Source organism: Salmo salar, chromosome ssa02, assembly GCF_905237065.1.
Source record: "Salmo salar chromosome ssa02, Ssal_v3.1, whole genome shotgun sequence".
Classification (NCBI taxonomy): Eukaryota; Metazoa; Chordata; class Actinopteri; order Salmoniformes; family Salmonidae; genus Salmo; species Salmo salar.
This window is the reverse complement of record NC_059443.1, coordinates 79,195,550-79,209,419: the sequence shown is the minus strand read 5'-3', so window position 1 is coordinate 79,209,419 and position 13,870 is coordinate 79,195,550. Positions and strand designations below refer to the sequence as shown.

Genomic DNA, 13,870 nt, shown 5'->3' with positions numbered 1-13,870 from the left:
GGAGGATAAACAACACCAACAGACAGACACCTGGAGGATAAACAACACCAACAGACAGACACCTGGAGGATAAACAACACCAACAGACAGACAGACACCTGGAGGATAAACAACACCAACAGACAGACAGACACCTGGAGGATAAACAACACCAACAGACAGACAGACACCTGGAGGATAAACAACACCAACAGACAGACAGACACCTGGAGGATAAACAACACCAACAGACAGACAGACACCTGGAGGATAAACAACACCAACAGACAGACACCTGGAGGATAAACAACACCAACAGACAGACAGACACCTGGAGGATAAACAACACCAACAGACAGACAGACACCTGGAGGATAAACAACACCAACAGACAGACAGACACCTGGAGGATAAACAACACCAACAGACAGACAGACACCTGGAGGGTAAACAACACCAACAGACAAGACACCTGGAGGATAAACAACACCAACAACAGACAGACACCTGGAGGATAAACAACACCAACAGACAGACAGAGACCTGGAGGATAAACAACACCAACAGACAGACAGAGACCTGGAGGATAAACAACACCAACAGACAGACAGAGACCTGGAGGATAAACAACACCAACAGACAGACAGACACCTGGAGGATAAACAACACCAACAGACAGACAGAGACCTGGAGGATAAACAACACCAACAGACAGACAGAGACCTGGAGGATAAACAACACCAACAGACAGACACCTGGAGGATAAACAACACCAACAGACAGACAGACACCTGGAGGATAAACAACACCAACAGACAGACAGACACCTGGAGGATAAACAACACCAACAGACAGACAGACACCTGGAGGATAAACAACACCAACAACAGACAGACACCTGGAGGATAAACAACACCAACAGACAGACAGACACCTGGAGGATAAACAACACCAACAGACAGAGACCTGGAGGATAAACAACACCAACAGACAGACAGACACCTGGAGGATAAACAACACCAACAGACAGATAGACACCTGGAGGATAAACAACACCAACAGACAGACACCTGGAGGATAAACAACACCAACAGACAGACACCTGGAGGATAAACAACACCAACAGACAGACAGACACCTGGAGGATAAACAACACCAACAGACAGACAGACACCTGGAGGATAAACAACACCAACAACAGACAGACACCTGGAGGATAAACAACACCAGACAGACAGACACCTGGAGGATAAACAACACCAACAGACAGAGACCTGGAGGATAAACAACACCAACAGACAGAGACCTGGAGGATAAACAACACCAACAGACAGACAGACACCTGGAGGATAAACAACACCAACAGACAGATAGACACCTGGAGGATAAACAACACCAAAGACAGACAGACACCTGGAGGATAAACAACACCAAAGACAGACAGACACCTGGAGGATAAACAACACCAACAGACAGACAGACACCTGGAGGATAAACAACACCAACAGACAGACAGACACCTGGAGGATAAACAACACCAACAGACAGACAGACACCTGGAGGATAAACAACACCAACAGACAGACAGACACCTGGAGGATAAACAACACCAACAGACAGACAGACACCTGGAGGATAAACAACACCAACAGACAGACACCTGGAGGATAAACAACACCAACAGACAGACAGACACCTGGAGGATAAACAACACCAACAGACAGACAGACACCTGGAGGATAAACAACACCAACAGACAGACAGACACCTGGAGGATAAACAACACCAACAGACAGACAGACACCTGGAGGGTAAACAACACCAACAGACAGACAGACACCTGGAGGATAAACAACACCAACAGACAGACAGACACCTGGAGGATAAACAACACCAACAGACAGACAGAGACCTGGAGGATAAACAACACCAACAGACAGACAGACACCTGGAGGATAAACAACACCAACAGACAGACAGAGACCTGGAGGATAAACAACACCAACAGACAGACAGAGACCTGGAGGATAAACAACACCAACAGACAGACAGAGACCTGGAGGATAAACAACACCAACAGACAGACAGAGACCTGGAGGATAAACAACACCAACAGACAGACACCTGGAGGATAAACAACACCAACAGACAGACAGACACCTGGAGGATAAACAACACCAACAGACAGACAGACACCTGGAGGATAAACAACACCAACAGACAGACAGACACCTGGAGGATAAACAACACCAACAGACAGACACCTGGAGGATAAACAACACCAACAGACAGACAGACACCTGGAGGATAAACAACACCAACAGACAGAGACCTGGAGGATAAACAACACCAACAGACAGACAGACACCTGGAGGATAAACAACACCAACAGACAGATAGACACCTGGAGGATAAACAACACCAACAGACAGACACCTGGAGGATAAACAACACCAACAGACAGACACCTGGAGGATAAACAACACCAACAGACAGACAGACACCTGGAGGATAAACAACACCAACAGACAGACAGACACCTGGAGGATAAACAACACCAACAGACAGACAGACACCTGGAGGATAAACAACACCAACAGACAGACAGACACCTGGAGGATAAACAACACCAACAGACAGACAGACACCTGGAGGATAAACAACACCAACAGACAGAGACCTGGAGGATAAACAACACCAACAGACAGACAGACACCTGGAGGATAAACAACACCAACAGACAGACAGACACCTGGAGGATAAACAACACCAACAGACAGACAGACACCTGGAGGATAAACAACACCAACAGACAGACAGAGACCTGGAGGATAAACAACACCAACAGACAGACAGACACCTGGAGGATAAACAACACCAACAGACAGACAGACACCTGGAGGATAAACAACACCAACAGACAGACAGAGACCTGGAGGATAAACAACACCAACAGACAGACAGACACCTGGAGGATAAACAACACCAACAGACAGACAGACACCTGGAGGATAAACAACACCAACAGACAGACAGAGACCTGGAGGATAAACAACACCAACAGACAGACAGAGACCTGGAGGATAAACAACACCAACAGACAGACACCTGGAGGATAAACAACACCAACAGACAGACACCTGGAGGATAAACAACACCAACAGACAGACACCTGGAGGATAAACAACACCAACAGACAGACACCTGGAGGATAAACAACACCAACAGACAGACACCTGGAGGATAAACAACACCAACAGACAGACAGACACCTGGAGGATAAACAACACCAACAGACAGACAGACACCTGGAGGATAAACAACACCAACAGACAGACAGAGACCTGGAGGATAAACAACACCAACAGACAGACACCTGGAGGATAAACAACACCAACAGACAGACAGACACCTGGAGGATAAACAACACCAACAGACAGACAGACACCTGGAGGATAAACAACACCAACAGACAGACAGACACCTGGAGGATAAACAACACCAACAGACAGACAGACACCTGGAGGATAAACAACACCAACAGACAGACAGACACCTGGAGGATAAACAACACCAACAGACAGACAGACACCTGGAGGATAAACAACACCAACAGACAGACAGACACCTGGAGGATAAACAACACCAAGACAGACAGACACCTGGAGGATAAACAACACCAACAGACAGACAGACACCTGGAGGATAAACAACACCAACAGACAGACACCTGGAGGATAAACAACACCAACAGACAGACAGACACCTGGAGGATAAACAACACCAACAGACAGACACCTGGAGGATAAACAACACCAACAGACAGACAGACACCTGGAGGATAAACAACACCAACAGACAGACAGACACCTGGAGGATAAACAACACCAACAGACAGACAGACACCTGGAGGATAAACAACACCAACAGACAGACACCTGGAGGATAAACAACACCAACAGACAGACAGAGACCTGGAGGATAAACAACACCAACAGACAGACAGACACCTGGAGGGTAAACAACACCAACAGACAGACAGAGACCTGGAGGATAAACAACACCAACAGACAGACACCTGGAGGATAAACAACACCAACAGACAGACAGACACCTGGAGGATAAACAACACCAACAGACAGACACCTGGAGGATAAACAACACCAACAGACAGACAGACACCTGGAGGATAAACAACACCAACAGACAGACAGAGACCTGGAGGATAAACAACACCAACAGACAGACAGACACCTGGAGGATAAACAACACCAACAGACAGACAGACACCTGGAGGATAAACAACACCAACAGACAGACACCTGGAGGATAAACAACACCAACAGACAGACAGACACCTGGAGGATAAACAACACCAACAGACAGACAGACACCTGGAGGATAAACAACACCAACAGACAGACAGACACCTGGAGGATAAACAACACCAACAGACAGACACCTGGAGGATAAACAACACCAACAGACAGACAGACACCTGGAGGATAAACAACACCAACAGACAGACAGACACCTGGAGGATAAACAACACCAACAGACAGACAGACACCTGGAGGGTAAACAACACCAACAGACAGACAGACACCTGGAGGATAAACAACACCAACAGACAGACAGACACCTGGAGGATAAACAACACCAACAGACAGACAGAGACCTGGAGGATAAACAACACCAACAGACAGACACCTGGAGGATAAACAACACCAACAGACAGACACCTGGAGGATAAACAACACCAACAGACAGACACCTGGAGGATAAACAACACCAACAGACAGACAGACACCTGGAGGATAAACAACACCAACAGACAGACAGACACCTGGAGGATAAACAACACCAACAGACAGACACCTGGAGGATAAACAACACCAACAGACAGACAGACACCTGGAGGATAAACAACACCAACAGACAGACACCTGGAGGATAAACAACACCAACAGACAGACAGACACCTGGAGGATAAACAACACCAACAGACAGACAGAGACCTGGAGGATAAACAACACCAACACAGACAGACACCTGGAGGATAAACAACACCAACAGACAGACACCTGGAGGATAAACAACACCAAACAGACAGACACCTGGAGGATAAACAACACCAACAGACAGACAGAGACCTGGAGGATAAACAACACCAACAGACAGACAGACACCTGGAGGATAAACAACACCAACAGACAGACAGAGACCTGGAGGATAAACAACACCAACAGACAGACAGACACCTGGAGGATAAACTACACCAACAGACAGACACCTGGAGGATAAACAACACCAACAGACAGACAGACACCTGGAGGATAAACAACACCAACAGACAGACAGACACCTGGAGGATAAACAACACCAACAGACAGACACCTGGAGGATAAACAACACCAACAGACAGACACCTGGAGGATAAACAACACCAACAGACAGACAGAGACCTGGAGGATAAACAACACCAACAGACAGACAGACACCTGGAGGATAAACAACACCAACAGACAGACAGAGACCTGGAGGATAAACAACACCAACAGACAGACAGACACCTGGAGGATAAACTACACCAACAGACAGACACCTGGAGGATAAACAACACCAACAGACAGACAGACACCTGGAGGATAAACAACACCAACAGACAGACACCTGGAGGATAAACAACACCAACAGACAGACAGACACCTGGAGGATAAACAACACCAACAGACAGACAGAGACCTGGAGGATAAACAACACCAACAGACAGACAGACACCTGGAGGATAAACAACACCAACAGACAGACAGAGACCTGGAGGATAAACAACACCAACAGACAGACAGACACCTGGAGGATAAACAACACCAACAGACAGACACCTGGAGGATAAACAACACCAACAGACAGATAAGGATAAGGCTCTGGTCTGGACTACAGATGAGTTATATAGAGTTTACATAGACAGAGATAAGGCTCTGGTCTGGACTACAGATGAGTTATATAGAGTTTACATAGACAGAGATAAGGCTCTGGTTTGGACTAAAGATGAGTTATATAGAGTTTACATAGACAGAGATAAGGCTCTGGTTTGGACTAAAGATGAGTTATATAGAGTTTACATAGACAGAGATAAGGCTCTGGTTTGGACTAAAGATGAGTTATATAGAGTTTACATAGACAGAGATAAGGCTCTGGTTTGGACTACAGATGAGTTATATAGAGTTTACATAGACAGAGATAAGGCTCTGGTCTGGACTACAGATGAGTTATATAGAGTTTACATAGACAGAGATAAGGCTCTGGTCTGGACTACAGATGAGTTATATAGAGTTTACATAGACAGAGATAAATCAAATCAAATCAAATGTATTTATAAAGCCCTTCTTACATCAGCTGATATCTCAAAGTGCTGTACAGAAACCCAGCCTAAAACCCCAAACAGCAAGCAATTGAGGTGTAGAAGCACGGTGGCTAGGAAAAACTCCCTAGAAAGGCCAAAACCTAGGAAGAAACCTAGAGAGGAACCAGGCTATGAGGGGTGGCCAGTCCTCTTCTGGCTGTGCCGAGTGGAGATTATAACAGAACATTGCCAAGATGTTCAAATGTTCATAAATGACCAGCAGGGTCAAATAATAATAATCACAGTAGTTGTCGAGGGTGCAACAAGTCAGCAACTCAAGAGTAAGTGTCAGTTGGCTTTTTCATAGCCGATCTTTGAGAGTATCTCAACCGCTCCTGCTGTCTCTAGAGACTTGAAAACAGCAGGTCTGGGACAAGGTAGCACGTCCGGTGAACAGGTCAGGGTTCCATAGCCGCAGGCAGAACAGTTGAAACTGGAGCAGCAGCATGGCCAGGTGGACTGGGGACAGCAAGGAGTCATCATGCCAGGTAGTCCTGAGGCATGGTCCTAGGGCTCAGGTCCTCTGAAAGAAAGAAAGAAAGAAAGAAAGAAAGAAAGAAAGAAAGAAAGAAAGAATTAGAGAGAGCATATTTAAATTCACACAGGACACCGGATAAGACAAGAGAAATACTCCAGATGTAACAGACTGACCCTAGCCCCCCGACACATAAACTACTGCAGCATAAATACTGGAGGCTGAGACAGGAGGGGTCAGGAGACACTGTGGCCCCATCCGATGATACCCCAGGACAGGGCCAACCAGGCAGGATATAATCCCACCCACTTTGCCAAAGCACAGCCCCCACACCACTAGAGGGATATCTTCAACCACCAACTTACCATCCTGAGACAAGGCCGAGTATAGCCCACAAAGATCTCCCCCACGGCACAACCCAAGGGGGGCGCAACCCAGACAGGAAGACCACGTTAGTGACTCAACCCACTCAAGTGACGCACCCCTCCTAGGGACGGCATTGAAGAGCACCAGTACGCCAGTGACTCAGCCCCTGTAATAGGGTTAGAGGCAGAAAATCCCAGTGGAGAGAGGGGAACCGGCCAGGCAGAGACAGCAAGGGCGGTTCGTTGCTCCAGAGCCTTTCCGTTCACCTTCACACTCCTGGGCCAGACTACACTTAATCATAGGACCTACTGAAGAGATGAGTCTTCAGTAAAGACTTAAAGGTTGAGACTGAGTCTGCGTCTCTCACATGGGTAGGCAGACCATTCCATAAAAATGGAGCTCTATAGGAAAAAGCCCTGCCTCCAGCTGTTTGCTTAGAAATTCTAGGGACAATTAGGAGGCCCGCGTCTTGTGACCGTAGCGTACGTGTAGGTATGTACGGCAGGACCAAATCGGAAAGATAGGTAGGAGCAAGCCCATGTAATGCTTTGTAGGTTAGCAGTAAAACCTTGAAATCAGCCCTTGCCTTAACAGGAGATAAGGCTCTGGTCTGGACTACAGCAGAGTTATATAGAGTTTACACAGACAGAGATAAGGCTCTGGTCTGGACTACAGATGAGTTATATAGAGTTTACACAGACAGAGATAAGGCTCTGGTCTGGACTACAGATGAGTTATATAGAGTTTACATAGACAGAGATAAGGCTCTGGTCTGGACTACAGATGAGTTATATAGAGTTTACACAGACAGAGATAAGGCTCTGGTTTGGACTAAAGATGAGTTATATAGAGTTTACATAGACAGAGATAAGGCTCTGGTCTGGACTACAGATGAGTTATATAGAGTTTACACAGACAGAGATAAGGCTCTGGTCTGGACTACAGATGAGTTATATAGAGTTTACACAGACAGAGATAATGCTCTGGTCTGGACTACAGATGAGTTATATAGAGTTTACACAGACAGAGATAAGGCTCTGGTTTGGACTAAAGAAATTGGAGTCTGCCTGTCTCTCTCCTCTGTTCTCTCCAATCCCAATTCTCTCTCCCTATCGATCTCCTTCCCCATTAGTTGAGCTACCTGCTTGACACCCTGTCGCTGTTTCTCTCTACCCCCTCTCCCTTCACTCGTCTACTCCCTTCACTCGTCAACTCCCTTCACTCGTCTACTGCCTTCACTCGTCTACTCCCTTCACTCGTCTACTCCCTTCACTCGTCTACTCCCTTCACTCGTCAACTCCCTTCACTCGTCTACTCCCTTCACTCGTCTACTCCCTTCACTCGTCTACTCCCTTCACTCGTCAACTCCCTTCACTCGTCTACTCCCTTCACTCGTCTACTCCTGTAACGGTCGTCGTATGTAGTGGATCAAGGCGCAGCGGGTTGAGTGCTCATAATGACTTTTATTGAACAAACAAAACAAAACGATCGAACAGGATTGCAGGCTAAAACACACAGCTATGCAAACAACAACTTCCCACAAAGGCACAGGTGAAACAGGGCTACCTAAGTATGACTCTCAATCAGCAACAACGATGTACAGCTGTTCCTGATTGAGAACCATACCAGGCCAACACAAATAAATACACAACATAGAAAACCATAGAAATTCAAAACAAGAACATTACCCAAAAACCCCGGAACACATAAATCAAACACCCCTCTTACATAAATACATATCCCATTAAACCACGAACCACATAAAACAAATACCCACTGCCACGTCCTGACCAAACTACAATAACCAATAACCCCTTATACTGGTCTGGACGTGACAACTCCCTTCACTTGTCTACTCCCTCCCCTCCTCTCTCTCCTTTCACTTGTCTACTCCCTTCACTTGTCTACTCCCTTCACTTGTCTACTCCCTTCACTTGTCTACTCCCTTCACTTGTCTACTCCCTTCACTTGTCTACTCCCTTCACTTGTCTACTCCCTTCACTTGTCTACTCCCTTCACTCAGTAAGATATTGGAGGGTATTGTGAGTAGACAAATATGGGAGTACATGAAAAAGAATGATCTGATTACAGCCAATCAGCATGCTTATCGCAAAAACCATTGCACTACCACTGCAATGGTTGACATGACATGACATTACATTTACATTTTAGTCATTTAGCAGACGCTCTTATCCAGAGCGACTTACAGTAGTGAATGGATACATTTCATACATTTTTTTTTTTTGTACTGGTCCCCCGTGGGACATGACAGTGGTTCAATGCTATGGATAATGGCAGGTTTGTGGGTGTATTATTTTTTGATTTTACTGCAGCGTTTGATTTAGTGGATCATGAAATAATTTTGACAAAATGAATGCATTATGGTTTTAAGGAGGTAGCATTGAATTGGGTACAGTCATATCTAACTGACAGGAAACAGTCCACCTATATCAATGGTTAATTTTCTTCCCCTCATGCTTTAAACTGTGGAATACCGCAGGGCAGCTGCCTTGGGCCACTTCTTTATTTAATATATAACAACGACCTTCCTTATGCCTTATCTGTAACTCAAGCTACTATATTTGCAGATGATACTACAATTTATACAGCAAGACAATCGGTTCAACAGGTACAGCAAGCTTTACAAGGAGATTTTGAGAATATCAGGGAGTTGGTTTGCCGGAACAAACTTGTTTTAAACACCAAGAAAACCAAAGTTATGTTGGTCTGTTCCACTAAGAAAAGGCCAACACAGCATGGGGATACAATTAAGTATGGAGGGAGTTCAAATTAAGGAAGTGTCAGAAACCAAACTACAGGGAGTGCAGCTAGACAACTGAGGAAGTGGCAGAAACTAAACTACTGGGAGTGCAGCTAGACAACTGCTTATCATGGTCGTCTCAAATAACTAATCTATGTAAAACAATATTAAAACAGCATGTATAATCAGAAGGATAGCTAAATATTTACCAGGAAAAATTCTTAAGCAGATAACACAAGCATTAATTGGGAGTCAGGTGAACTAGTGTTCTGTGGTCTGGGGAAATGCATCAGCAAGTGAAATTAGGAGGCTGCAGATTGCACAGAACAAAGCAGCAAGGATTGTTTTACGGTGGAGATATGGTTTTTCTGTTGTAGTCATACGCAATGTTCTTGGTTGGTCATCAATCAACAAGATAATTGAAAAAAGCATGCTTATTTTATTTCATAATATACACCATTTAAAACAGCCAAACTCTATTCACAACAGTATTCAGTTGGTAAGAGACAGACATTCAGTAAATACTAGGAATAGATTGTCCACCATCTATGTGTTATCCAGACAGAAAAGAGAAATAGGAAAAATAACATTTTATTTAGAGCAATATAGAAATTGAATAATTTAACTGAGCAAACCAGAAACCTCTCAATATATACATTCAAACAATACTTTAAAACCATTTATTAAATATAATACATAGACATGTTGTGATGGACTATAGTAGATGAAGAATCAATATCTTTTTACACTGTTAGAGTATTTATCTGGTCAATATGTTAGTGTATTATGTCTGTTTGTAACAGTGTGTTAAATGTGAAAATGTGTTTGTGTTATAAATTGTATTTTAATGTTTAAGGACTCTTGGAAGATTAGTCCAAATGAGGACTAAAAGAGATCCAAATAAAAATCAAATCAAATCTCTCCCTCCTCTCTCTCTCCCCTCTCTCTTCCCCTCTCTCTCTCTCCTCCCTCCCCAAAAGAGACACCTGTTTGAACCCTCTCTCTCTCCCTGTCTCTCTCCCTGTCTCTCTCCCTGTCTCTCTAACTCCCCTCTCTCCCTCCCCTCCTCTCTTTCCCCTCTCTCCCTCTCTCCCTCCCCTTTCTCCCTCCCCCTCCTCTCCCCCCCTCTCTCTCCTCCCTCCCCAATAGACACACCTGTTTGAACCCTCTCTCTCTCTCTCTCTCTCCCCAGGGCGGTATGGAGAGAGGACCTAGCAGCAGCCAGGTGTGGAACCCCTCCTCTGTTTTCTGTATGGACAGAGCAGAGCCCCCCCTGCTGACCTGGTGGTCCACCTGCAGGTCTGGGATGGGGAGAGGGGAAAAACCCCAGTCCACTGGAGAGGAGTGGCACACCATACAGGACGCTTGTGTGCAGCTGTTTCAAGGTAACGATGATTTACATTTTTGCTATAATAGGCATTTGTAAAACATAGACCTATTTGAATACATTCAGTACCAGTCAAAAGATTGGACACACCTACACATTCTTTATTTTTACTATTTTCTACATTGTAGAATAATAGTGAAGACATCAAAACTATTTAATTTCACATATGGAATAATGCAGTAACCAAAAAAGTGTTAAACAAATCAAAATATATTTTCTATTTGAGATTCTTCAAAGTAGCCACCCTTTGCCTTGATGACAGCTTTGCATACTCTTGGCATTCTCTCAACCAGCTTCATGAGGTAGTCACCTGGAATGCATTTCAATTAACAGGTGTGTCTTGTTAAAAGTTAATTTGGGGAATTTCTTTCCTTCTGAGCCAATCAGTTGTGTTGTGACAAGGTAGGGTTGGTATACAGTAGAGGTCGACCGATTAGCCGATACCGATACTGATTATTGGAGGACCAAAAAAAGCAGATACCGATTAATCGTTTGATTTATATATATATAAATCAAATATATATATATATATATATATATATATATATATATATATATATGCAATAATGACAATTACAACAATACTGAATGAACAATGAACACTTTTATTTTAACTTAATATAATGCATAAATAAAATCTATTTAGTGTCAAATAAATAATGAAACATGCTCAATTTGGTTGAAATAATGCAAAAATTAACAGGCACCGCATTGATTATATGCAACGCAGAATAAGCTAGTTAACCTAGTAATATCATCAACCATGTGTAGAAGTGATTATGTTAAGATTGATTGTTTTTTATAAGATAAGTTTAATGCTAGCTAGCAACTTACCTTGGCTCCTTGCTGCACTCGCGTAGCAGGTGGTCAGCCTGCCAAGCAGTTTCCTCTTGGAATGCAATGTAATCGGCCATGATCGGCATCCAAAAATGCAGATTACTGATTGTTATGAACACTTGAAATCGGCTGTAATTAATCGGCCATGCTGATTAATCGATTGACCCCTAGTATACAGACAATAACCCTATTTGGTAAAAGACCAAGTCCATATTATGTCAAGAACAGCTCAAATAAGCAAAGAGAAACAACAGTTTTTTTTGGTATATATTTCACCTTTATTTAACCAGGTAGGCCACTTGAGAACAAGTTCTCATTTACAACTGCGACCTGGCCAAGATAAAGCAAAGCAGTGCGACAAAAACAACAACACAGAGTTACACATAAACAAACGTACAGTCAATAACACAAATAACACAGTCCATCATTACTTTAAGACATGAAGGTCAGTCAATCCAGGAAAATGTAAAGTTTCTTCAAGTGCAGTCGCGAAAACCATCAAGCACTATGATGAAACTGGCTCTCATGAGGACCGCCACAGGAAAGGAAGACCGACCCAGAGTTACCTCTGCTGCAGAGGATAAGTTTGAGAGTTACCAGCCTCAGAAATCGGCAATTAACTGCACATCAGATTGCAGCCTAAATAAATGCTTCACAGAGTTCAAGTAACAGACACATCTCAACATCAACTGTTCAAAGGAGACTGTGTGAATCAGGCCTTCATGGTCGAATTGCTGCAAAGAAACCAGTACTAAAGGACACCAATAAGAAGAAAAGACTTGCTTGGGCCAAGAACCACGAGCAAGGAAAATTAGACTGGTGGAAATCTGTCCTTTGGTCTGGAGTCCAAATGTAAGATTTTTGGTTCCAACCGCCGTGCCTTTGTCAGACGTGGAGTAGGTGAATGGATGATCTCTGCATGTGTGGTTCCCACAGTGAAGCACGGAGGAGGAGGTGTGATGGTGTGGGGGTGCTTTGCTGGTGACACTGTGATTTATTTAGAATTCAAGGCACACTTAACCAGCATGGTTACCACAGCATTCTGCAGCGATAAACCATCCCATCTAGTTTGTGTTTAGTGGGACTACCATTTGTTTTTCAACAGGACAATGACCCAAAACACATCTCCAGGCTGTGTAAGGGCTATTTGACCAAGAAGGAGAGTGGAATGCTGCATCAGATGACCTGGTCTCCACAACCACTCGACCTCATCCCAAATGAGATGGTTTGGGATGAGTTGGACCGCAGAGTGAAGGAAAAGCAGCCAACAAGTGCTCAGCATATGTGGGAACTCCTTCAAGACTGTTGGAAAAGCATTCCAGGTGACTACCTCATGAAGCTGGTTGAGAGAATGCCAAGAGTGTTCAAAGCTGTCATCAAGGCAACAGGTGGCTACTTTGAAGAATCTAAAAGATATTTTGATTTGTTTAACACTTTTTTGGTTACTACATGTTTCCATATGTGTTATTTCATAGTTTTGATGTCTTCACTATTATTCTACAATGTAGGTGTGTACAAACTTTTGACTGGTACTGTTTAACTAGAATTATAGTATATTCCTAATGTTTGAATACATATTGCACTGGCCAAGTAACTGAATATAATGACTTGGTTTTACTATTGAGTCTCCCTCCTTCCTTTCCGATCTCTACCTACCTC

General features: G+C 44.0%; 1 protein-coding gene across 1 annotated transcript in view; it reads left to right on the top strand.

Moving 5' to 3' along the window:
- The window catches only part of LOC106593205 (axin-1), a 61,977-nt gene that overhangs the window by 12,961 nt on the left and 35,146 nt on the right, over positions 1-13,870 (top strand). The window contains exon 2 of the mRNA XM_045710612.1: positions 11,180-11,372. The gene's annotated coding sequence lies outside the window, so the exon portion shown is untranslated. The remainder of the gene's footprint in view (positions 1-11,179; positions 11,373-13,870) is intronic.